At 43.5% G+C, this 26,623-nt stretch overlaps 1 protein-coding gene across 5 annotated transcripts in view; it reads right to left on the bottom strand.

The window, feature by feature from the left end:
- Positions 1-20,831, bottom strand: part of LOC126188154 (serine/arginine-rich splicing factor 4-like) — a 69,429-nt gene extending 48,598 nt beyond the window's left edge. For 2 of the 5 annotated variants that reach the window (XM_049929660.1, XM_049929664.1), the window contains exons 1-2: positions 20,704-20,824; positions 18,546-18,682 (exon numbers count right to left, since the gene is read on the bottom strand). The gene's annotated coding sequence lies outside the window, so the exon portion shown is untranslated. Of the gene's footprint in view, positions 1-18,545; positions 18,683-20,591 lie in introns of all 5 variants that reach the window. The other 3 variants (XM_049929662.1, XM_049929661.1, XM_049929663.1) reach the window with 3 other exon arrangements.
- Positions 20,832-26,623: the final 5,792 nt, after the last annotated feature.

Genomic DNA, 26,623 nt, shown 5'->3' with positions numbered 1-26,623 from the left:
TAAAAGTGCGCTCTGCCATAAATTCGCGAAGAAAAAGGGGCAGCCGGCCTCGAAAGCCCCAAGAGAACAGTGTGCGGAGGATGCCTGTCCTCCAACAGGTATCGTATGCTCTCTCCAGATCAAAAAATATTGCTACCGTTTGGCGTTTCCGGAGAAAATTGTTCATGATATAAGTGGAGAGAGCAACAAGATGGTCAACTGCAGAACGATGCTTCCGAAATCCGCATTGGGCTAGTGTTAAAAGACTGCGGGATTCCAGCCACCAAGCTAAACGGTAATTCACCATACGCTCCAAAACCTTACAGACACTACTCGTGAGAGAAATGGGGCAATAGCTAGAGGGGAGATGTTTGTCCTTTCCAGGTTTCGGAACGGGAACGACAATAGCTTCCCGCCACCGTCTGGGAAAGGTACTGTCGGTCCAAATTCGATTATAAAGGCGAAGGAGGTAACGCAGACTATGGGTTGATAAATGCAGCAACATTTGGACATGGATACCATCCGGTCCAGGGGCGGAGGAGCGAGAAGAAGAGAGGGCATGTTGGAGTTCCCGCATGGAGAAAACAGTATTGTAGCTTTCGTGATTTTGAGAGGAGAAAGCAAGATGTCGCACTTCTGCTGCACGTTTCTTCGGGAGGAACGCTGGCGGGTAATTTGAAGAGCTCGAAATCTCAGCAAAGTGCTGACCCAACGAGTTAGAAATTGCGACGGGGTCCACTAATGTATCATGCGCGACAGTGAGCCCAAAGACCGGGGAGAAACTAGGCGCGCCTGTCGAAGCCGACTCCAAACTTCCGAGGAGGGAGTGAAGGTGTTAAATGAGCTAATAAAGAATTTCCAGCTTGCCTTCTTGCTATCGCGGATGATGCGATGGCATCGTGCACGGAGCTGCTTATAGCGGATACAGTTGGCCAAAGTAGGATGGTGACGGAAAATGTGAAGAGCACGTCGCCGCTCACGTATTGCGTCACGGCATGCCTCGTTCCACCAAGGAACTGGGGGGCGCCGGGGCAATTCGGAGGTGCGTGGTATTGAACGTTCCGTAGCTGTAAGATAACGTCGGTAATATGTGTGACCTCATCGTCGACGCTGGGAAAGCGACGGTCATCGAATGTCGCTAGAGACGAAAAAAGTGTCCAATCGGCTTGGGCAAATTTCCAGCGTCGCGAGCGCATATATGGCAGTGGAGGCTGCAGTCTAAGGACACATGGAAAGTGGTCACTCGAGTGTGTATCATCAAGGGCGAACCATTCGAAGCGCCGAGCTAGCGGAACAGTACCGACCGCAAGGTCCAAATGAGATAAATTTGTCGTGGAGGCAGACAAAAATGTGGGGACCCCAGTGTTGAGGCAAACTAGATCCGCTTGGCGGAAGATGTCTAGCAATAGAGAGCCACGTGAACAAGGATGTGGAGATCCCCAAAGCGGGTGGTGGGCATTGAAGTCCCCAACCAGCAAATAGGGGGGTGGAAGCTGACCAAGAAGATGAAGGAGATCAGCTCGTGCCATTGGTGTGGACGATGGAATGTATACAGTACAAAGAGAGAACGTGTATCCGGAAAGGGAAAGACGGACGGCGACAGCTTGGAAGGAAGTGTTTAAGGGGATTGGGTGATAATGGAGAGTATCATGGAGAAGAATCACGAGTCCTCCATGGGCCGGAGAGCCTTCAACAGAGGGGAGGTCATATCGGACGGACTGAAAATGAGGGGGAACAAAGCGGTCATGGGGACGCAGCTTTGTTTCCTGAAGACAGAAGATGACCGGTGAGTAGGATCGTAAGAGGACCGACAATTCATCCCGATTGGCTCGAATGCCGCGGATATTCCAGTGGATAATGGACATAGGGTGAACAGAAAATGGAGGAATGTGACCAAGGGTGCTGTCAACTCAACGACTGCTCAGAGCTTGCGACCGACAGCATGGAATGGCATTTAGCCGAAGGCAGAAGATCCTGATCCATAGGTTGGTCAGGAGCAGCCCCTGCCACCAGCGATCGGCCGGTTGACCGGCCACCAGCAGTGCGCCTCGGCGACACAGAAGACGGCCGAGGGCGATTTCCGCCAGGTGATGCTGTAGATGGGACACGCCTTGGCAGAGAAGGAGAGGAACTGGGTTTCTTTGTAGCCTTCTTGGAAGTATGATGTTTAGATGAAGGAGGAACCAATGGTTGTGAAGTTGCGGTACGTAAAAACTCTTCACGAGTATGCTCTTTTTTCGAAGACTTGGCGTCTGACTTTTGGGCTCGAGATTTAGCAGAACCCGACGAAGGGTGAGCCATAGAGTGGGCAGGCGAAAGTGGTGAGGTTGAACGAGCGATCTTTGCGCTGGCCGATCTGACGACCGTGGCACTAAAGGTGAGGTCGCAAGTCTGCGTGGCCGCCTCTTTTGTTGGCCGAGGAGAAGCAAGGACAGTGCTGTATTTTCCTGTCTGAGGCACGGTGGGCTTGCGACTGGCGAATAATTTTCGAGCAGCAAATGTAGACACCTTTTCCTTCACTCTTATTTCCTGGATGAGCTTTTCGTCCTTAAAAACGGGGCAATCTCGAGAGGAAGCAGCGTGGTCACCCATACAGTTGATGCAGCGAGGGGATGGAGGTGGACAAGCACCCTCATGGGCATCCTTGCCACACGTAACACATTTGGCCGGATTGGAACAGGACTGGCTGGTGTGATTGAACCGCTGACACCGATAGCAACGCGTAGGGTTTGGGATATAAGGACGAACGGAAATTATCTCATAGCCTGCTTTGATTTTCGATGGGAGTTGAACTTTGTCAAATGTCAAGAAGACAGTGCGGGTTGGAATGATGTTCGTGTCAACCCTTTTCATAACTCTATGAACAGCCGTTACGCCCTGGTCAGACAGGTAGTGCTGAATTTCTTCGTCAGACAAACCATCGAGGGAGTGTGTATAAACGACTCCACGCGAGGAATTTAAGGTACGGTGCGGTTCCACCCGGACAGGGAAGGTGTGGAGCAGAGAGGTACGCAGCAATTTTTGTGCCTGGAGGGCACTGTGTGTTTCTAACAACAGGGTGCCATTCCGTAATCTGGAACAAGACTTTACAGGACCTGCAATTGCGTCGACACCCTTCTGAATAATGAAAGGGTTGACCGTGGAGAAGTCGTGACCTTCGTCAGACCGAGAAACAACAAGGAACTGTGGCAACGATGGAAGAATCGTCTGTGGCTGAGACTCAGTATACTTACGTTTGTGAGCAGACATAGTGGAAGGTGAGGAAACCATTGCAGAAGAATCCCCCATGATTACCGGCGTCTCCGATGGCGCGCTCCTCCCTTGTGGGGGCCCTCTCTGAGGGCACTCCCGCCTTAGGTGATTGTTCACACCTCAGGTCACACCTCCCGACAAATGGACGGAGGGACCAATCGGCACTTTCGGAAGGTATCAGCTCGGGTAATCACCCCTCCCTGGGCCTGGCCGTTACCAGGGGGTACGTACGTGTCCTACCTGTCTACCCGGGGCGGGGAATTACGCGTTACCCCGCCACCGGCTACGCACAAATGGCGTGGGTCGGCCTTCAGACACGCACAGGGAGGAAGAAAGAGAAAGGGAAAGGAAAGAAGAGAGGTCTCAAACGCCGCAGCGGAGAAAAGGGTAAAGAGAAGAGGTAAGGAAAGGAGAAGGACAAAGGAAGGAAGAAGACATAAAAGCAAGGAAGGCGAAGAATGCAGTACATTTACGAGCGTCCGTCTCCGGACGTAGGCACAAACCATACTCCCAGATGGGGAGAAAGGGAAGGAAAGAGCCAGAGGTGAGGGGAGGAGGGGCGAAGATAGGGATGGGGAAGGATGCGGAAAGGGAAGGTATGCAGCCCGGAAAGGAAGGAAGGCCACATTAGCTCGGGATCCCGTGCTCGCTACGCACGTATCCACAAAAGAGTTGTGGACCCCCTGGGGGATTTTCCTTAATCTGCTGGCAACTTTCATCTATGTCTGAAGTCATCGAGCATCACAACCCATCCTCTTCCCTGCAAGCTTAACTTTGCCAACTCCTCACAATAATGTTCCAGCCACAATATTTTCTATATTCTTACCACTTCCACTAGTCGTCTTCTTATTTTTTAACCATATCTTTATTTCTCATTCTACCAATCCTTTTTATTGTAAGCATATTTTCCGCATCAACATTTTGAAACTACAAAATATTTGTCTTCTTTCTTTTCAGCTGTCCTTGATTTACTGCCACATAAAACTACACTCCAGTTAAAATATTTTCTAAACCTCTTTATTGGTTCTATCTGAATTCTTTTTACTGTAAACAAAACTTTCACCGTTTCATAAACTTTTTTGTCTATTGATATCTTACTTCTTATAGTATCCTTACAGCTTCCAAAAACAGTTTGCTTCTTCAGAGAATTTTCTTTCAAATATAGTTTCATAGAAATGTCAAACATTGGAGACTACAGTCTGGAATAACAACATTCTAAGGACAGACTGCAAATAACTACATAGGGGAGGCACTATGAGAAAGATTGCTAAAATCCATGCACACTTCTTCTTCAGAAATAGAAAAACACGCATACTTGCAAAAGTGCAACACTCACACTCTGTGGGAGCGTGCACGGACATGATGAGGACCGGTTGGGGGTCTTACTGGTGGGGGAAGTGTGGAGAAGCATGGGGAGTGAGGAAAGGTGGAGTAGTGGTGGGGGGGCAGAAAGTATGTATAGGCGCGTTGAAAGGATGGGTAGTTTGTGTAAGACTGAGTGGGACAAAGGAAGGGGATGGGCAGATAGAGGACAGCGACTAGTGAAGGTTGAGGCCAGGGGGGTGAGAGGCGGCGAGGGAGGGTGGGGGGGTACAGGAATGAATCTGTTTTAGTTAAGAGTTCTCACCAGCACAATTCAGAAAAGCTGGTGTTGGTAGTAAAAATCACATGGCACAGGCTGTGAAGCAGTCATTAAAATCGAGTATGCTGTATTGGCCAGCTGTCTCTTGGCCGCAGTTTAGCAGTGGCCATTCACATAGACAAGCAGCTTGTTGGTTGTCATGCCCATGTACAAAGTGGCACACTGATTGCAGCTTAGTTTGTATATGGCATGGCTACTTTCACAGCCAGCCCTGACTCTGATGAGATAGGAGATGTCTGTGACAGTACAGGTGTAGGTGTTAGTAGGAGGACGTATGGGACATGTTTTGCAACTGGGTCTATCGGAGGAAAATGAGTCCTGAGGCAAGGGATTGGACGTGGGAGTGGAGTAGGAATAGCCAAGAATATTGCATAGGTTGGTCCACAAAAGAGCACTCATCTTGTGACTCAGTATCATCCACGACTAGAGAAACTGAATAGCATTCTCTGACAGGGTTTTGACTATCTCTGATTGTGCCCTAAAATGAGAAATATCCTCCCCACCCCTCCCAGAGTGGTATTCTGCTGCCCACTCACCCTACACAACACACAGGGTACTATGAATGTTTTGCAATACGATGCAACAATAACTCACAGAAGCCTGGTTGTTGTTCTGTTCATACTTGCATTGTAGCCACTGTACCAAGTCTTTGGGCACAATTGTTCACTAGCAGGGTTAGTTTGGAGTGCTTGCTATGGCATCTTCATCATGAAGTGAGGTTCAGGCAGTTTTGCGGTACAATGAAGTTTAAACATAAACCAGTGCTTTGAAGAAATTACTCTTGCACTCGGTGATATGTGTCCACATCATACAACTATATTCAGGTAGTACAGAGGATTCCAAAGAGAACATTTCACTCTGAAGGATCTTGAGAGGACAGGAATGCCACCATCATCAGTTACAGAGGAAAACATCGACGCTCTTGAGGAAAATGCTAGACGAACACAGTCAAGTGACACATAAGCATACAGAAGATACCTTAGCAAGTCGTTTGATTCTGCATGATCATTTGCAAGTAAAGAAACTTTGTTGTCTCTGGGCGCTGCACAGACTGACGGAAGAGCAGATGACGCAACATAAGATTCTTGGTACCAGGAGATGTTAAAGGTTTCCAAGGAACAATCCCAGTATGGTGAAAAACACTCTGACAGTTGATGAGACTTGGCTGTACTACTATGCATTTCGACTAACACTTGAAACAAATTTTGGGTCTTTGAAGATGATGACACACCCAGAGCTATCATAAAATCCCACTCAGTAAAGAAGAAAATGGCAGCCAAGTATGCACTGAATATTTGCATGGTACAGAACTGAAACTTCTTGAGCACCCTCCTTACGGTCCAGGCCTTGCTCCTTGTGACTTTGCACTGTAACTGCATGTAAAAATGAAGCTGAAAGGAGTGCAGCTTTCAAGTGTTGAGGACCTCCTGAAGGCTTGGGACAACAAGTGTGCCTTGCTCCTTACAGAAACTTGGGAGAACTGGTTTATGGATTAGTTTCAGAGGATGGAGGGGTGTATTCAATGTGCCAGAAATTATTTAGAAAAAATTAAATAAATAAAGCTGTACTGAAAATCTTCCCTAGTACTCTTTGTATTCTTGTCCTATTCTACTCCACCCCTGCTCCCGACCTACTGCCTCATGTCTCATATCCCTGCAACAGACCTGGATGCAAGACCTTTCCCATACACCCTCCCACTGCCACAGGCATCTCCTTCCCCATCAAAGGCAGGGCTACCCATGAAAGCATCCATGTGATCTACAAACGAGCTGCAACAACCGTGCCACTTTCTACATGGGCATGACAGTTAACAACCTGCCTGTCTGGAAGAACTGTGGCCAAAAGATAGCTGGACCTACCAGTTGCTGAACATGCTGCCCAAAATGACCCACAAGACTATTTTACAGCCTGTGTCATCTGGATCCTTCCTACCAACACCAGCTTTTCTGAAATGTGCAGGTGGGAACTCTCTCTACAACATATCCTTCGATCCTGTGACTCCCCTGGCCTCAACCTTCGCTAGTCCCTGTCCTCCAACTACCTAACTCCTTCCCTGCTCCCACACCATTACTACACACACCTTCTATCCTGTCAACACACTCCCCCTCACCCCCCCCCCCCCCCTCACCTTCTCTTTTGCTCTCCACAACCTTACCCTCATCCTCTCCAGTTCAGTCTCTCAATGCTCCACCTAGCAGCCCTATCCTGCCCTCACTATGCCCCTGCATCTTTGGTAGGTCAGTTGGATGCTTAAAGGGGCCAAAATGCTAGGTCATTAGTCCCTTACAGGTCTATATGACTGTAGATCAAAGATATCTTACGACGCATTACCCAGGGGAAGAAAACCCCAAGGCCTACCAATGTCAGCGTGGCTGAGATAAGGAACAAAAAGAAGAAAGGGAGACAGAGGAAAAAAGGCAAGCAAGGTGCCCATTCTAGGGAGCAGCCAGAAGCCCCTGAAGGCAGAGTCCAATGAGAGACCATACATCCCACAGCCGCCATTGTTTACCAGAGGTACTCTACTCCAAGACTGCCTTGGAAAGATTAGCAACACAGGCAGGGCTAGAGAAGCACAGACAGGCAAAAGATGAACAAGTCTAACAGACTACACGAGAGGTGGGGGAGAAAAATAAAAGAGCAGGAAGGGTGAGAACCGGGTTGAACCACCAAGTCCGGACAGCTGAAGCTTGATCTGGACAAAGAGTGTTCTGCCAACCTTTCAACAAGCTGATATGGGAGTGGTAAAAGCCTGCTTCAAGAATAAAATGTAAAACTTGGTCAGCCACTGGGCGCAGCTAGCAGCAGCGAGTCAGGGAGATTAAGAATCTGCTGCAGGGTATTAGATTGAGAGAGGCCAGCAAAATGTGGACTGCCATCAAATGGGCACCACAAATGACATTGGGTCCTCGCTATGGAGGAGATGACCACGAATCAGCGAAGTATGGCCTCGCATGAGGCCAGCGTGGAAGACCTCCACAGATTTGTAGTCTTCTTTATCATCTGTAGTCCTTTGGTGAATTCAGAGAAGCCATTCTGTATTCCAGGCACCTACAACTTGATGGCATAATACTGATCGGAGGTTTGTTTTCAAAATACTGATCTCGAGCCGGTTTGGCCACACTATCAGCAAGTTCATTCCCCCGCATCCTGAAATGGGCCGGGGTCCAGATGAAGGTCACTGAGCGTCCACACTGTTTGAGGGTATAAAGGGAAACCTGGATAGCAATAACCAAGCAATGGTGTGAGTAACACTGGTCAAGAGCTTGCAAACTGCTCAAGAAGTTGCTGCAGATAAGAACAAACCCACCAGTGCACGAACGGATATGCTCAAGAGGACGAGAAATGGCTACCAACTCCACAGTGAAAACACTACAGCCATTTGGTAAGGAGAACAGTTCAGTACATCCTGCATTAATATAAGCAACCATCGAGTCATCAGTATAGATGACTTCTGAGCCTTGGGATGTGGGAACGATGGAGAAAAACTGGCAGTGGAGAGCCTCAGGATGAACTGAGTCTTTTGGACCTTGTCATAGGTCAAGACAACGCTGTGGCAGAGGGATGCACCACAGAGATGTACTGGGTTCAGTCCAGAGGAAGGGTGGAAGAGGAAACGACTCATGTTCAGAGAGGATGGACCAGATGTGGATTGCGATCATAATCCCTGATTGAGACCATTGTTGTGGGAGATGGGTTATTGTCTTTGGAAAGAGGAGATGGTAGTTTGGCTGCTTAGGTGAGCTGCAAATGTGGGTAGCTTAATGGACAAGCTGCTGTTGGTGACTGATCCACAATGGAGAGACCCCAGCCTTCACAAGTAAGCTTTCATGGGGCTAGTTCAAATGCTCCTGTCGCAAGTCAGACCCCACAGGGGTGCATCATATCCAGTATCTGCAAAGCTGAAGGCGATGCCGAACCGTACGTCAAACTCCCATAATCGAGGTGGGATTGTATCAAGGGTTTGTAGAGCTGCAGAAGGGCAGTGCAATCTGCACCCAGCTAGTGTTACTCTAGCAGCAAAGTGTACTAAGGTGGAGCCAGCACTTTCGCTTAAGCTGGCAAAGATGGTGAAGCAATGTCAACCGAGAATCGAATACCAGTCCTAAAAGGTGATAAGTCTCCACCATATTAAGTAGTTAGTCATTGAGGTAAAGTTCTGGTTGTGGGTGAATGGTACGACATCAACAGATGTGCACGATGCAAGTTGGGGGGGGGGGGGGGGGAAGGGGGGGGGGGGAATTGAAAGCCATGAGTGACGCCCATGCTCGCCTTTCATATGGTACCCTGCAGTCGATGTTCAGTGACACCCACACTAGAGGAGGAAGAGTAGAGGCAAAAGTTGTCAGGATACAAGGAGGGTGTTACTGAGGACCTTGGGATGGAGACAGATGACACAGACTTGAGAAGCCAACACAAGCACCGGCTCACAATGTGTTCATACAACTTACATAGAACACTGATGAGACTTATTGGGTGATAACTGTCCACTTACCCAGTTTCAGTTCTGTGACGATGATGCTTTCCCACCATTGCGATGGGAATTCGCCCTCGCTCTAGATATGGTTAAACATGGCAAGGATATGACACTGACAATCCCTGGTAAGTGCTCTTTCATTTGGTTGTGGATGTGGGCCGGCCCTGGTGCTGTATCTGAGCAGTGGGCAAGAACACTGACAAATTCCCAATCGCTGAATGGAGTGTTATATGGCTCCAGGTGACGTGTACTAAAAGATAATTGGTTTTGTTCTCACTGCTGTTTTTAGGACACAATAGGCAGGTTGATAATTCTCAGAAACACATGCTTGATAATAGTGTAGAGCAAAAAGTTCAGTGACAGCATCTGAGTCAGTGTAGACAATACAAGGTAATACAAGGTACACTGCAGGTGATTGTTTAATTCTAGGGTGCAAAAAAAACTAAGGTCGTACGCACCCATGTCAGAACTGTAGAACACAAAGACAGAGAGAGGAGACAAAAATGACTACACATCAATCCAAATCAACGGAAGTGGAGATAGCTAAAAACAAGGATGCGGAGAAAGGTCTATAAAATACACCATAGAGAAATGGAGGTCCGGAACTAAAAATTACATGGCCTTTGCCGTATTGCTACGACGGATAAAAAGTAAAACAACAGGCTGTGCAACGTTCACTAAAATGGCTGATAATTCAGATGGCAAATATAAATTGGAACATAAGTAGTTAAAAAAAAGGACATTCCATCAGGAAATGGCAAACTTTCCAAGGTTGAGGGCAATGAACACAAAGTGGTGGGGTAACACTATTTAACAAATGGTGATGGCTAAAAAGATAGTGCCCAATGTGCAACCAAGCTAAAATAATCTCCTCACAGCAAGATGGCCGAGAGGAGATCATCCAAGTTGCTGTAAGGGTTTAATTTTCCAGAGCTTGTTCCCATGAAGAGAGGCCAGTGGTGGTGCCGAAGTAACACCACCAGCTGACAGATGGTAACAACAGAGATATCATGGTATGAAAGAACTGGCAGGCTGAGGTAGCAGACTGCAGCCATGGTGGCAGCATCAGTAACCTCATTTCCCGTCAGATCGATGTAACCAGAAACTCACACAAACATCACTGTGGCTCCATCAAGAGTTAGCAAGTGACAGCTTTCCTGGACCCATTGCACTAAGGGATGGGCGGTGTATAGCACACAGACACTTTGAAGGGCACTGAGAGAGTCGGAGCAGATGACGAGCCTGTGTCGCTGGATGTACTGCACGGCCCGATACAGGGTGAAGAGCTCTGCTGTAAATACTGAGCAATGTTCCAAAAGCAGATACCGGAAAACATCAGTGCCAAGACAAAGGCACACACGACACTACTGTCAGTCCAAGAGCCATCAGTATACACAAAGGTACTACCACAAGGCAAATGGCACACATATCTCATAGGAGGAAGTCAAGGCAGTATGATAGCGATAGTTCGGCAGCTTCTGCAAACAGACTCTCAACCAGGTTAGTATAAATGGTGCTACCGGCCAAACTGATGCCACAATGGTGGATTGTATTGAGGTGGCGTAACATGGGAGAATGTGCAGATGCATAAACAAAACACCCATAATCTAGTTTTTAGTGGACAAGCGACTGATACAAATGGAGGAGAGGGTGATCTGATCCGCTCTCCAGGAAATACTGCTGAATACAAGTAGGACATTGAGGAACTGTGTACAGCGGGTGGCCAGTTATGACACACGAGAGGACCAAGAAAGTTTCCTAATGAGAATGAGCCCCTGGAATTTCGTAGTTTCAATGAATGAAAGAGCAACAGGCCCAAGACATAAAGATAATGGAAGAAACCAACTGTGCTGCTAGAAATAAATACAAATGATTTTGTCGGTGGGAAAGCAAGAGCCATTCTTGATGCTCCATGAGTAAAGACCATCGAGACATCGCTCAAGGAGAAAAGTCCATGGAGAACTGCAATATATGGCAAAATCGTCAACGAAAAGTGTGCCGGAGATGCCCACGACAGACAGGCAGGGTTAATGGTGATAGCAAAGAGGACGATGCTCAGGATGGAACCCTAAGGCACACTGTTTTCCTAGATAAAGGTGTCCAACAAGGCAGCGCCCGCACGCACCTTGAAAACTCAGCATTTTAAAAATTCCTGAAGGAAATGGGGCACATGGCCACAGAAGCTCCACATGTAGAGAGTACAGAGGATACCAGTCCTCCAGCAGGTGTCATAGGCTTTCTCCAAATTGAAAAACATGGCCACAGGCTGGTATTCCCACAGAAAACCATTCAGAACATGGGTTGAAAAGGTGACAAGATGTTCAACTGCAGAATGGCGTGCTCGATATTCACACCATGCAGTGGTCAGTAAATTGCAAGACTCGAGCCACCATACCAGCCGGGCATGAATCATACATTCCATCTCCTTGCAAACACAGCTGGTGAGAGACATGGGATGATAACTACCAGTGGCTTCACACTAGTGTCTGGGAAATATGCCCTCTGTCCACATGTGATTGTATGTATGAAGCAGAAAGTGCCTGCCTGCAAGAGAAAAGGTCTGCAACGTCTGAATGTGAACATTGTCTGGCCGTGGGGCGAAGGATCCGAGTGAAGTGAGAACGTGATTTATCTCCCTTGTAATAAAGTCGGCACTGAAGCACTCACTATTCTGAGTAGAGAAGGGCATCACCTGAGCCGCCTTCACTTGTTTCCGTTGGAGGAAGGCAGCGTGATAGTGGGAGGAGCTAAAAATCTCTACAAAATAGTGACTCAAGGTGTTGGAGATAGCAAGAGAGTCCACTATGACATTGTCTACTACAGTCAGGCTGGACTGTGGTCCCAGAGAGCCATCGGAGGTTGGCCCACATGACAGAACAGAGAGTAGAACTGTTAGAAAAACCAGTAAATGAAATCCAGCTAGCTTTTTTGCTATCCCGAGGAGCACGACAACACTGCACATGCAACTGTTTATAAAGAATGCAGTTTGCCATAGCAGAATGTAGTTAAAAATGCTGAGAGTACTTCTCTGCATGCAAATCGCGTCACAGCACACCTTAGTCCACTAAGGGACCGGGACAGTGCAGTAAAGAGGTAGTGCGAGGAATGAAAAGTCCTGTGGCGGTAAGGATAACATTTGTAAAATATTATACCTGATCATTGCAACTGGGGAAATGTGGTCCACTGAAGGTCACCAGGGAAGAGTAAAGCCTCCAGTCGGCCTTAGAAAGCTGCCATTTTGGTATGCATGTAGGTACGGTAGGAGTCAGCAAACGGACAGTACAAGCGAAATGGTCACTCGAGTACATGTAAGAGAGAACTGACCACTCGAAACAATTGGCAAGCCGGGCAGTGCAAAGGGGCAGGTCCAAATAGGAATAGGTGTGCGTGGAGTCAGAAAGGAACACAGATGCTCCCGTGTTAACGCAGATGAGGTTATGACGACTGAGGTCAGCCAAGAGGGCACCTCTCTGACAGATTCTGGGAGAGCCCCAAAGGGGATGGTATGTATTAAAGTCACTGAGCAGCAGAAAGGGGTGAGGGAGTTGCCCAATAAGCTAGAGGAAGTCTGACCTCATGATGCCAAATGACGGAGTGATGTAAACCTTACAAAGGGAAAAGGTAAAGTGAGGAAGGAAAAAGCGGACTGCAACAGCCAGGTAGTTAGGGAGGTGGCTTGACATTGAACATCATCCCAGATGAGTAACATGACTCCCCCATGAGATGGAATGCTGTCATCAGGGAGAAGGTTCAAGTGGACCGGGAAGAAATGCAGGAGCTCAAAGTGATCATGAGGATGCAATTTTGTTTCCTGGAGGCAGAGAACAAGCAGATGCTGCAATTCTAAGACCAACCGTAAGTCCTCTTTACTGGATCAAATGCCTTGAACATTCCATTGGAGGAGAGTTCTGACGAGGAAAGCGGAGGAGGGAAAAAATGAAGGGATGTCACCTCGGCAGCTGCCGAGTCCCCCCTTTGAAGACTCATTGCTACAGCGCACAGAGGATCCTGCTCCGTGTCTACAGAGGCATAGGCATTCTCCTTCTGTCAGTCTGCAGAGTCCAGGGTAGAAAAATGGTTGGCAGTGCACACTGGTGACATGGAGATCAGCCGACCGAGGATATCGCGTGGCGACACTGTCAAAGAGAATCTCCAAGTTAGTGAAGGATAAGATCCTTTGCCTTTGTTTGACTTCTTGGAGCCTTTCCGGTTGACAAAGGAAGACTGAGATGTTTGTTGGCTGGAGGGACACAGGGAGTGTTCGAAGGAGTATTCCTTCTGTCCTTTCCGGCCTGCGGTTGTGTAGCAGGTGACTTTGCGCCATGAAGCGAAAGTCCATGAAGCGAAAGTTTGGGGGCTTGTTGCACAGCTGGAGGAAGAGGTGGGATGCTACCGTGGCAGTGGGCAATTTTACAACCAGGGTGCTGAATTTGAGGTTGCATGTCTGCACGGCCATGTCCTTCGTGAAGCAAGATGCAGCATGAACAGTACTATACGTACCAGATGATAGGATGCAGAGTTTCCAACTAGCCAACAACTTGCAAGCGACCAGTTAAGGCACTTTTTCCTTCATCCAGATGTCTTGGACAGCCCGCTCATCGAGATAAACGGGACAATCTCGGGAGAAGGCAGCACGGTCGCCATTGCAGTTCATACAGCGGGGAGAACAAGGCGGGCAATCGCCCTCATGAGAATCCCTGCTACAGATTACACATTTGGTTGTAACAATGACACTGGTAGCACACACTGGGTATGAGTAGACTGTGATAACTTCATAACTTACTTTGATCTTTCATGGAAGCATCATTCTACAAAAAGTGAGAAAAAGAGTGTGTATAGGCACTAAGAATGCATCTAACTTTTTCATCATCCAACAGACTGCAGCGACACACTGATCAGAGAGGTTCATTTGGATTTCTGCTCTGGTCAGATCATCAAGACCATTTGAATCATTAGCTTCATTCCGTTTACATTTAGTAGACATTGACTGTGATGAAGAAGATTGGCTCACTGCGAGAAAACTGCCAGCATCTCCAATGGCACACTCCTTCCAATGGGGGCCCCCTTCAGAAGGAGGCACACCCGCCTTAGGTGATTGTTCACACCTCCCGAACACCTGGTAGAGGGACCAACCGGAAATCTGGGAAGGTAGCAATTGCCCCTTCCTGAGCCTGGCCCATGCCAGAGGCTATGTGCAAAACCCTATGTGTCAACTTGAGGCTGGGAATTATGCGTTACCAAGTCACCTGTGGACTGTCTTTCAGGAGCGCACAGGAAGGAAGAAGAAAAAAAAGAGGAAGCTCAAATCAAAGTGGAGGAAGGATAGGAGAAGGTGAACAAAGAAAGAGAAAGGAATGAATAATAATGGAGAGACTGTTCTGATATCGGCTACTGAAAATGCAATAGCAGGAGGATAGACATGCTGCACACTCAAGGGAAAAGATGCTGCAAAGGCTGGAGCCCCAAGGTAGCCAAACACAAACCTGCCAACGGGCAGCGAGCCACCTGGGGGAGGGGGTGACCTGCAGGTGTCTGGTATCCACAGAGCTGACTGATCTTAGCCCAAACCTGCGATGTAGTAGTAATTGGTCCAACGGTTGCAACATACTATTCCCAGCATTCCCACTTTTTCTCTTTTTATTAGGTGGTGCACCCAAACCATCATGGGGTCAGGCATGGTTGAGTAGTCTAGAGGGGCCACGGTAGGAGGCGTAACGGCCGGGAATACCGTTGCCAAAAGGGGTTGAAATTGTCATAGCTGTAGCATGTGACAAGCTGGGTGCAACTACTCACATTTCTTCTTGGCCTCTAGGTAACTCAGTTTGTCCAGAGTCCTGTATTGTTGAATTTTCTTTTCTGTTTGGTAACCAATGCAATCTGGTAAGCAAGGAGAATAGTGCTTTCCACAGTTGACACAGATGGGAGGAGGTGCACAGGGAGCATGCAACGCTCATCCACAATCTCTACAGATTGGGATAGCACTGCAATGTCAAGACATTGTCTTCTAAGTTCTCCACAAATAATAAGGGCTTTGTGGCCACGACAGAATCATCATCAGTCCTTGTAGAAATGAAGTATTGCAGGGAGTATTGCTTTGCTTGTCACTAAGCCCTACATTCCTCTGACGGCATAGTCAGGGAAGGGAACATCTTAGGCCCCCGCCATATCTCCCTGTATTGAAAGAGGATTGTTCTTTCATAGAGACTGCTGGGCCCATATGGCTACTAGTGGGAAATAACTTCATCCGCTTCATTTGTGGCTGATCCACCATTGTGCCACCCTCTCCAAACGGGGTCTCTCCCAATGGGAACCACCCAGCCTCAGCAGTGGCATCCTGGCCAGTAATCCATTGCTCAGAGTCCCCGTGCCCCAGTCATGACCAGTCACAACGAGCACATACTCCTTGGCACACATGGGAAATTTTCAGTTCAAGCACGAACAGTGCCATCCCTGGGTGGTCTGTTGGTGCCATTCCTGCATGGTCAGGGGGCAACCACCATGCAGAAGTTGACGATCACCCCCACAATGGGATGGCTACTGTGCTGGGTTTTTGATGTATTACTGTACGAATGGGAAGAGTGCACAGATGGAAAGGCACAAAGGTGGAGACACACCACATTTCATGCCCTTCCCTGAAGGATCTGCAGTTCTGGAGGATTTTGAAAATTGGTGATAGGTCAAATCCAACAAAGGGGACAATGTGTTTATTTGATGAAAAGTTGTAGAATACGCTAGAAGAGGAAACTAAAGGCCCAATCATAAACCAGGTCCAAGCACAGTTGGCACCAAGAAAAACATCCGATGGAGAGGCAGCGGGAGAACGGCATAGTGAAAGTATAATCGTGCAGCACAGAAAGGAAGTAATGCTGCAAAGGATGGGGGGCTGCACCTTCCCCCACTCCTAATGCTATCCTTTCCACGTTCCCCACCACTATCCTCACTACCCACCCTACCTAGATTGCTGCTCACATCAGATGCAGCCACAGTTGGGGCCCCAGTGCCCAGAGTTTATGAGTTGTCCTCATGTGAATGAACATGTGTTTCTACTTCAAAAGAAGAACATTGTCCGACAGCTTAAATATTTTAGTAATTTTTTTTTCTTCAGTGGGCCTGTCTATAACTCACCACCACCCCTATGTGGTGAGTAGCCAAGCTATCCTTTCCATGTTGCTGTTTTTAACAGAAACTTCATCTTCACTGATCTCCATCCCTTTAGTTTTCCTGTACTTATCTTCATTCAGTACTTTTTCTCACTTTTACAACATTCACCATAATAATTTGCAGTTCTGACAATACTGCAGACTCAAACATCTTTATCCATTTAACTCCTACTACTACATCTCCCCTCAGAAGAAATACCGAAAAGTTTTGGCGATAAAAACCCCTCTTCCAACACATCTCATATGTCTTCCCCCAGAAATGCTTACGACAACTTTTTGCCTTGTGTACAGTTCCTTTACCAGTCTTCTCCCCTTGTAATTTATGCCACAGTCTCCCCAATTCATGGTTTAAACGGCCTGATGCAGCATGACAATTGTCATTTTACATAGGTACCCATTCCCACAAGTGGTGTCATCCGAAGAACAAGGCGACAAGGTAAGTGTGGTACCTCAAGACGGAACCACAAGCAAGCACAGTCACTGCAGAACCACAAGCAAGCACAGTCACTTCCAGATGCAATGACAATTGAGAGGTGTCTACATAGACATGCCCTCAAGAGTTCCATATGCCACTGCTGCAGCATGCTTACTTATGTCAGAATGGTGTGCCATTCAGCCCAGGCTGGAATTGTCGTTAAGACGAGAGCATTATCTTGCGAGAGCTGTATTAGACAGAGCTATACAGTAAAATTTACAGTCAATTCTACTTTGAGAGAAGAGATAATTATCTTTTACAGTGTCAATTTATGTGTTCCCTGACAGTAATGAATACATGACATTGCTGTGGACATGGGCTGCTACAAAGTATTTCATTTTGTGATCAAGTTATAACAAAGTGTTGGGCTCCTCCAGAAGTAAATCTAAGAACCCACCATAGTGTCAACAAGTATTACTGCATGCAGCACAAAGTACATGTAGATAATAGTAATCCTTTGACAACAGACAAAAAGCCATGCAAATATTAAGAAAACAACAGTAGATGAACAACAACTATTCAGTATAATCAAGACAACAGCAGATTTTTCTTCAAAGTACTGGTTTTCCTGCTTACTTTTTCTTTTCCCTCCTTTCCCAGCCAAACAGACTACAGCACTGATGAATTCTTTTTGGGAAACTAGCTAAGTATCATTGACTTGTGGCTTGTCAGAACCTCATTCCGAAGAGAAATAGTGCCTAGCTGCTATCCTAAGAATAATTTTGTCAATGTAATATGCTGAGAACACCTGCATTCACATATAGGCTATAGCAGTTTTATGATATTTGATTGTTAACAGCATATATTGATTTAGTTTCTAACAATTCCTTAGCTCATATCCTGAACAGATCTACACAACAAGATACATGAATGGACAACTGATTAAAAGACAACCTCCACATAATAAGTGTCAGACTGGTGCCACATAATTCATTAAAGTCCTTACAAAGAAAAACGACTTTGACTTGCAGATCATTACTTTCATTGGTTAAGTGAAGAGGATTCTGCATAAAAAGGCAGCTAAAAAATTATAATCTGCTGCTCCAAGGTTATAAAGTCACAACTTGGCAAAAACAATATTGGGCCAGTGTGTGTTACTGGAATGCCCCCCCTCCAGCTGAAATCTTGCTTATGGCGATACACTGATGTACAGCATAGTGCAACGTCTAGATTATGCTGTAAGATGATAACTTGATTGAGTGTTGGCGAAGCCACTAAATGAGTATGGCAAATAAAGATCATGGTAACAGCATACCTTAACGTTTACATCTGTGCCATACTGAATGCACTTATCATAAAAACTAACAAATTCAGAAAAACCTATATTGGACAATGGGCAAGTCTTTGGTGCATATTATATACATATCATACATAAACCACAAAATATGCAAAGGGAGTCCATTACTCCCTCACTTTTACCCAGCACTGTACAGACACCTCTGGATGGCAGTGAGCAGTAAGTAAAGTAGATTGTATATCAAAATAATATCAGCATGAAAGAAGCTTAACTGACTGGATTTCCTATTAGCTTAACAAGAAATGGATGTGAATATGACATTATACCTGGTTCAGAATAAAGCGATGGAGCTAGTTGATTACAGGGTAGCTACCACAGCAACAACCAGAGTATGAGTTTGGTCACTCCTTCTGTTCTGCCTAATATATCACTCTGCAACCTCAGCTGCAGGTCTCTTAATCAGCTGTGAACAAAAGTCATGGTCTGTAACGAAACTGTTGTGATTTGTTTCTCTGTGTGAAAAGTTCCTTTTTATGGAGTATATGACGCCAACTATGAAAAAATTGCGAATCAACAGCACCTCCACCTTCCACGCTCAACTGTCAGGCACGTTGTTACTCTGTTCCAGGTATAAAAGCATTTAGCTTCAATTCAATTAAATCATTGTGGTGTCACAAGGCTTAGTCCTGTCCCACCCCTCATTAAATCGACCAAGACTTATACGAATAATTGTAAGAACAGTTATTATTATAATGTACTTTAGTTTTTTTTTTGGGGTTTTCAGAAATTCTGTGGGAAGAAAGTTTATTTATGTTGCAGATAACGTGGAAGACGTTGCCCAACAATCACCACAAAAGTTCGACGTAGTGGCAAGTGGGCAAGGAATAAAACAAACGCTGCAAACTACCGCGAGCCATGGAAGAGCCTGGACCGCAAGGGCGTCGAGCTTCCTAGGTCGTTGTTGTACAACGTCAAAGGAACAGATATTCTGCTTTCTCTTTGTAAACAAATCGATCGAGTCTTGAAAGGTTCATGTAAAATGTATAGGCAGGTGACACATTAGGTGGGCCTCGATGCCTGTAATACTTCCACAGTTATTAAAAAGTTGTTAAACGGCAAAACAAATAGTTCATCATTTATACAGATAAAAAAAAGTAAAAATATATAAAAGGAAGAGTTGCAGCGTCAGAACGAAAAGTGATACATCGCTCAGCAACGAAGAAGGGCGTAAACAGCGAGCGTTACGTGGTGAAAACAAATCAACTGCTAAAATAGTAAGTCTGTAATTAAGCATAAAGCCACGTAACACTGCATCATGTAATATGTCTTCAATAAATCCTGCTTCAAAACTGCGTTGAACGGGGTCTTATTTTACATATAAAAAGAAAACCACCATGTTCACAGCAGACAGCAACACCCAGTTTGAATGCCTATCTTCAGTTGCAGTTATGAATCCTGTTGAGACATAAACAAATGTGAATACCGTCTTGTTTCTTGGTTCGAAGACTTCTCTCAACATATTTCCATACACTAATCAATATAAGAAAAATGCCTTAGCCTTAACGGAACATATAATCTAAAAAAGGTGTATAATGCCAGCACCACACTTCTTTAAGGATACCTAATAGGGTTTCATAGAGCTATCAATCTCTCTCTGTTCTATGACTGAAATACTGCAATTAACACTTCACGTAAAAACAGGAAATAAGATGATAAAAATATAATACTAAGAGGCATACAGGTATGTCTAAGTCTAATAGTCTCTGAGTACTACCACACATAGTGCTACTTCGTGATACTGCTTATCCACACATCCTAGAGACTCCTTTCAAGGGTACCCATACAACATTAATTTACATAATGTAAAAAAAGTAAAATTTCAGCAAACTATTAAAACATAATTGCGGTCATTTTGCATACAAAACAAGCAGCTATTACGGATATACTGGAATATTGTAATACATTGACCTTTCACCTGGTGCAAGTCTTTCGAGTTGACGACACTTCGGCGACTTGCGTGTCTATGGGGATGAAATGATGTGTAAAGTGAGCACTCTGGATGACGTACAGTAAGTGACAAGGGCAATGTGACAAAAGGCAACAGCAAAAACAATAGGTAACGACACGGCTAATCTTCGGAAAGTTTGATTAAACAAATTCAATTGAGAAATATAAACAAACGCTAGTATCGGGTGAAATAGTAACATAAGGCACCGTAAAGTGAAAAATTCATGTCAGTCAACTCCTGTAATTGTCATTCGGAGGCACATTTACCATAACATTGATATCGAAAATAATTACTAGTGCATGTCCAGCCACAAAAATATTACACTCAATAAATCCACAAAAACATTAAACTCAACAAATCTTACCAGGCGCCCTTACAATTATTCGCAAATGAATAATATCAACAACACTACTTGCTACTAATGTCCGGAATCATAAGCCTTGTTCATATCTTAGATACCTAAACGCATTACTTACATTCTACCCACAACCTATCACAACAAACAATGTAAATATAAACACTACGGCTTATCAAATCCCACTGACAAATTAGACGTCGCGCTACTATCATCACTGGATACTACCATAGCCAGTGTTACCAAAACCCATTGAAAAGGCGTTCTAAAATAAGTTACTTTGCATTGAAATAACCTAGATGGTACTTATATTTTATTACTTCTATAGGTTTCAGAATGCATGCATTTATTTATCTACCACATATTTTATTAAAATACAAGATAACGAAAGTGTTAACTACCGCAATTAAATTAAAATGTAGTTTACTACATTTTTTTGTCCACAGATCATATTTTACAACGATATTGCACATTTCATGTTTACAGTTCAATACAGACTGAAATAAATTGTTATGGTATTTGCATGGGTATTTGTCATTGACACATATACACAATCTTTTGTTATAATATTTATCGATAATCAATATTAATACGCATTGATGATATATACTAAAAGGCTACATTAACTTACGCAACAATCTTCTCCATACCCCAGGAATGTCTACAAAGATATATATATCGCCGTGCTGCTGAAAATACTAATACATTTAGTCAAAATGAAAACTAATTTTTTAGATCACGTATGATGACCGTACTGCAGAAAATATTTACACATATACACATAGTGAAAACTTATATAAATCATAGATGCACCATTGCACGTAGTCAGTATGTTCTCTTCTGTATTTTCAGCACTACGCTTCGTTTTTCATTTTCCTTCTTTCCGAAAATTTGTTTCCACACGAAAAAGATAGTGTTGTACTCCATTTCTAATGCTCGATTTACACTAGCAAGTTATTGCAGCAATTTACTTGCGCGGAGGAACCTGCCGCGCGATTTGCGAGTGTAAACATATCGCCATGTCAACTTGCGACCGTAGCAATTTATTGCGAAAGTGACTTGCTGCACGGTTTCTGCCACGTGACCACCACGCAAGAAGTATCTGCAAGTAACTTGCAGCTTTTAGGATTTATTTCTATTTCCTACAAGTAGGAAGCGCAAGTTATAGTATGTATGTCGTCTGCATAACACTCATATTTAACATTTTACTTAATGTGGTGACTTAATTTTATGCAACCATCTTACGTATTATATGCAAACAAATTTCAGAATTGGAGGAGAAACGGGAATGGATGAAGCAGGATACAGAACATTTTATTGAAGCCGCAGAGAGCTACCCCAAAATACGGAACGTGCATAACCGAGACTTTAAGGATAGAGTGAAGAAAATGAGCGCATTAAATGAAATCATGTCGATTTTCGACACATCTATAAAAGAAGTACATAGAAAGTAGCATAACTTGAAGACACAACTCCTTTGCCATCTGCATCCACTCGCTTGTTGTTTTAGGAGTCTAGAAAAAGACGATGTGTAATTATTACATGTTCTATTTACTTAGCTTGTCACTTTCCATTTTATGAGCATTAGAAAAAAAAATTTTTTTATAAGCATATCATTCTGTAAAATGCAGTTTATTTCAATAAAAATTTAATTTCATTGTTGTGTTTTCACATACCTTCAAATAATTTTCCCTTTTCAAGACGTTAAAAATGGCTCTACATACATTGGGTATGAGCAGAGCAATCATGCTGACGGGAATATGAAACAAGTACATTAGGGACTTGTATGAGTCTTCTACAAAGAAAAGATTTCAAAATTCAAACTTTTTTGGGTTGTATGTGTCACATAAATAAATGAAATGCCTATTTTATTCGTAGCTCACGGGTAGCTATAAATCATAGAGTGACTAGCAAACGTTCCTTTGCTGAAATAGCAGTACCGAAGTTTGTGTCTCGTTTTGATATGACGGGCGCTATTAACATCAACAAATACTCCAGATCATTTGAGGACATTCTGCAAAAGTTTTCAAAAGTATCCATGCTCTTGATACTAAGTTCTTGTAAAAGGTTATTACGGCCACCATTTTGCGACCTTCTCATTATCTACTCTCTAACCCAAATACTTCTCTTTTTCTTTTTCACTTTTTGCATTACAATTACAAGAGCTGAAGCATATCTCACCCTCCTACTTGTCATTTTACACTTCGGCTGACACTCGTAGTGGTACTGAAAGCATATGTAAACAGTATCAGCAAGTTGTTGACGCAAGTTTCTTGCCGAAGAACTTGCGGAAGAATCTTGCTTAATTCTTGCGCTGCTGAGTAAACACAGCTGCAAGCGGCTAGCAATAACTTGCAGCAATAACTTCTGCTGGCGACTTGCTAGTGTAAACCCAGCTTAACTTTACATTACACGGCTTTGCCTGCAAGTATTTTTTCATCTTTTACCAACATCCAGATATAAGATGTTCCTTAATTTTTTTGAAGGTGCTCACTTCCTTTATGCTCCTTATGCTAAGTGTCAGTCTGTTATAAAATAAGTTTCCCGCATTTTCAGAGTCCCTATTTGCCATTTTCAATCTTTTACAGAAGGTATGGCAGTTTTCTCTGACTCTTGTGTTGTGGTCACGTAAATCTCTGTTTGAAAATGCTGTATAATTTAGCCTACCATTAAAAGAAGCATTGTCTCATATATGTACAAACTAAGCATAGTCAATATTTTGATTTTTTAATTTTATTTTTTGCAGGATTCATATCGTGTAAATTTAGCTATGCATCTGATGCCTTTCTTTTGAAGTTTTGAGATTCTCAATGTGTGCATCTGCTGCTCCTCCCCATACGGGCATACAGCACAGTACGTGTGGGAAGATAAGTCTATAGTCCATTTTTAGCAAGGTTTCTGTGTCCACCATATACCACAGCCTTTTCATTAAGAAAATACTTGTATTTATTTTTGAACAGATCTTACCAATGTGGTTATCCCATGTCAGAAATCTGTCCACCTCTATTCCCAGAAACTTTAAACAATTTATTTCTTTTAAGTCCGCATCCTCAATGCTCAGAATAAATTCCTCTGAACTGTTAGCTCTGTTTCTTTCAAATTTTGTACACATATTTTTCTTCCTGTTGATCAACAAATTACTTTCTCTAAAATACCGTTCTACCTTTTCCAGATACTCACTGGCTGTCCTTTCCAAATCCTCCACTGAGTCACTACATGCTACTAAAGTTGTTTCATCAGCTTATATAATCACGTTTTCATTTACAGCAGTAGGAATATAGTTTACACACAAGTTAAAAGGTACCGGTCCTAGTACTGAACCCTTAGCTACTCCATATTTTACCCCTGGAAAATCAGAGTAGACTGTTTTCTGTGTATTTCCAGATACATGTTTAATTTCGATGCACTGTTGTCTGTTTTCAACAAAGGTTTATATAATGTCTGCAGCGTTTCATCTTATGGCATAGCAGTCCAGCTTTTCTATAAGAACTATATGTCAGGTACGATCAAAAGCTTTCGAAAAGTCTAAATATACACTAGATACTTTCCTCTGATGATCCAGTGCCTTAGTGATGAGTGTTATGAGGCTTGGCACTGCGATCTTAGCGGATATCCCCTTTCTAAATCCATATTGTGCTTCATTTAAGATGTTTTGTTTCTCTATGAAGTTTATAATGCTGTCTTCCGTCACTACTTCTACTGTTTTTGACAGAACAGTTATGACTGTTATTGGTCTATAGTAACCTGGATCTCCTTTCTCGTCTCTTTTAAATAGTGGGCCTACCTTGCTCCTTCTTAGACGTTTTGGTAAAATGCTTTCCTTCATTACTACATTTTTCAGTAATGTCAGAGGCTTTGCAGGATATCTAGCGCAGTGTTTGACCATTTTTGCTTACATGCCATTCAGGCATTCTGTATTTTTATTTTTTAGTTCTCCAAATTTTTTGAAACTTCCAATCCATCTGTAGGGAGTAAGTATAACTGTCAGAGAGCCTTTTGATAATTTCCATGTTCTTTGATACTAATGTGGTTTCTTTTAGAAGTTTCTCCACTACAGCTATATAGTGCTGATTAAAGAGGTTACACAGTTGTTGTGAATCTGTCACTTCTTTCCCCTCCGTTTTCAATATTATATTTGTGTGTTTTAAGACATGTGACTTGTTTCTGTTCTCATTTATATAATTCCAGACTCTTTTAAAAATAGAATGTGTTTGCATTTCGTGTGTTTGGACACCTGATAAATACCAGTAGCCATTTTCAGACTATGAGATAGTAAAAAGATGTATGTTGGAAGTGCCATGGCATTTTTTGAAGAGAAAAAGGAATTCGTTTCCCGAATTTAAGATACTCCATTGTCAGCAAGAAGTAATACAAGAAGAACCAAATTTTTGACTGATGACAGTAAAAGTAGTTTGTTCGAAATTCTGCAGAAGGACCTTCCTACGCCATAGCACTAGATAAATCGTGCAACATTGTTGATGAACAACAAATGTCGATTTTCGTGCGATTTTTTTGATATTGGAAATAAAGAATTTAGGGAAGAACTTCTAACAGAATTGTCGCTTTAAGACAAGATTCGCGGATTTTTATTCAAGACTTCGTGACAAAAATCAAACATTAGTTATGATGAAAAGATGTCTCTTTCAACTCACACGGCCCTAGCGATTAATAAAACCGACTAGTAAAGAGAATCAACAGTAAGAATGCTGGGCTGCTATCTTGTCAGTGCATAATTCACCAGTAGCACTTAGTGTGACTCTGAAAGAAGTAATGGGCAGGTTGATCAACTTGACTGATTTTTATGAAGTCTCGTTCTGTTCTTGAGCACAGACAGTTCAAAGAGTTTTTTTATGAGTGCGTTTTGGCGCATTGTGACATACTGCAGTACAACAATGTTCATTGGCTAAGAAAAGGTGACGTGAATAAACGTTTTTGAGAAATAAAAGAAGAAGTAACACCCTTGTCAATAAAATTCTTCTGGATCTGGGACTGCATTGTCAGCTATAACATTCCGACGTTTGAGCGTTCACTTAGCAATACACCCTAAGGAAGGTGTCTTGCAATAGTCGCCAAAACTTCAGTATTTTATGGCCCTAAACCCAGAAAATTTTTATTGACTGTGACAATGGCCATGGAAACCTACATTTACAAGTAGCATCATACTTAGAAAACTTGGATTTGCAAGAAGCAAGAAGCCATTTGGAGTTCTTAGCAAACGAACACAGTACGCTAGTTGTGGCTTTCTCAAAAGAGATTCTTAAAACATTGAAAGGCGCACAGTACCAAGCTACAAGGAAATGAAAAATTAATATGTGAACTGATACAAAGCGTGTCTTTTCTCCATTGCATGCTGCATATCTTTGAAAAAGACATTTTGCACTTTCCAACAATATTTGAATACAACAATAATTCTGAAATAGATAGTTCAGTATTCTCAAATTTTATGACATATCTCAAAAGGGAACTTGCAGCAAGATTCCAAGACTTTTCAGATATAGAGAAGCTGTCGCAATTCTTAAAATTTCCTTTTGAAGTATCTACAGCGACATGATGCATGGATATAGCTCAGAAGTTATTCCGCCTTTCAAATCCTTTACTCCAAATGGAAATAACATATTTGCAGGAACACATTTCCTTGCGAATATATGAAACTGCATCAACTGAAGAATTTTGGAGTAAACATGTTTACGAAAAACATGAAAATTGCAAAAAAATTACCCACAACCTTGGTACTGATTTTGGCTCTACATATATTTGTGAAATTTCTTTGTCAAAAATTAATGTTTTGAATAAAAAGTATAGCTCAAGATTAACGACTGCTTACCCTGAAGATACTATTCACATAAGCTGCTCCCCACATGAACCTAAATTTCAAAAATTGGCTCAAGACCGCAAACGTAGCATACATACATAAATCCTTATTCCATAGATCATGAGTATGACATTTCGTAATGATGTGGAATGTATCACTTTAACATCAGTTTTCTTTACACAAAATAATTAATTAATTAGTTTTTTACAGTTACTAATTCATATCTAAG

This window comes from Schistocerca cancellata, chromosome 5 (assembly GCF_023864275.1).
Source record: "Schistocerca cancellata isolate TAMUIC-IGC-003103 chromosome 5, iqSchCanc2.1, whole genome shotgun sequence".
Classification (NCBI taxonomy): domain Eukaryota; kingdom Metazoa; phylum Arthropoda; class Insecta; order Orthoptera; family Acrididae; genus Schistocerca; species Schistocerca cancellata.
Note: the sequence above shows the minus strand (reverse complement) of the source record. Positions and strands in the feature narration are given on the sequence as shown.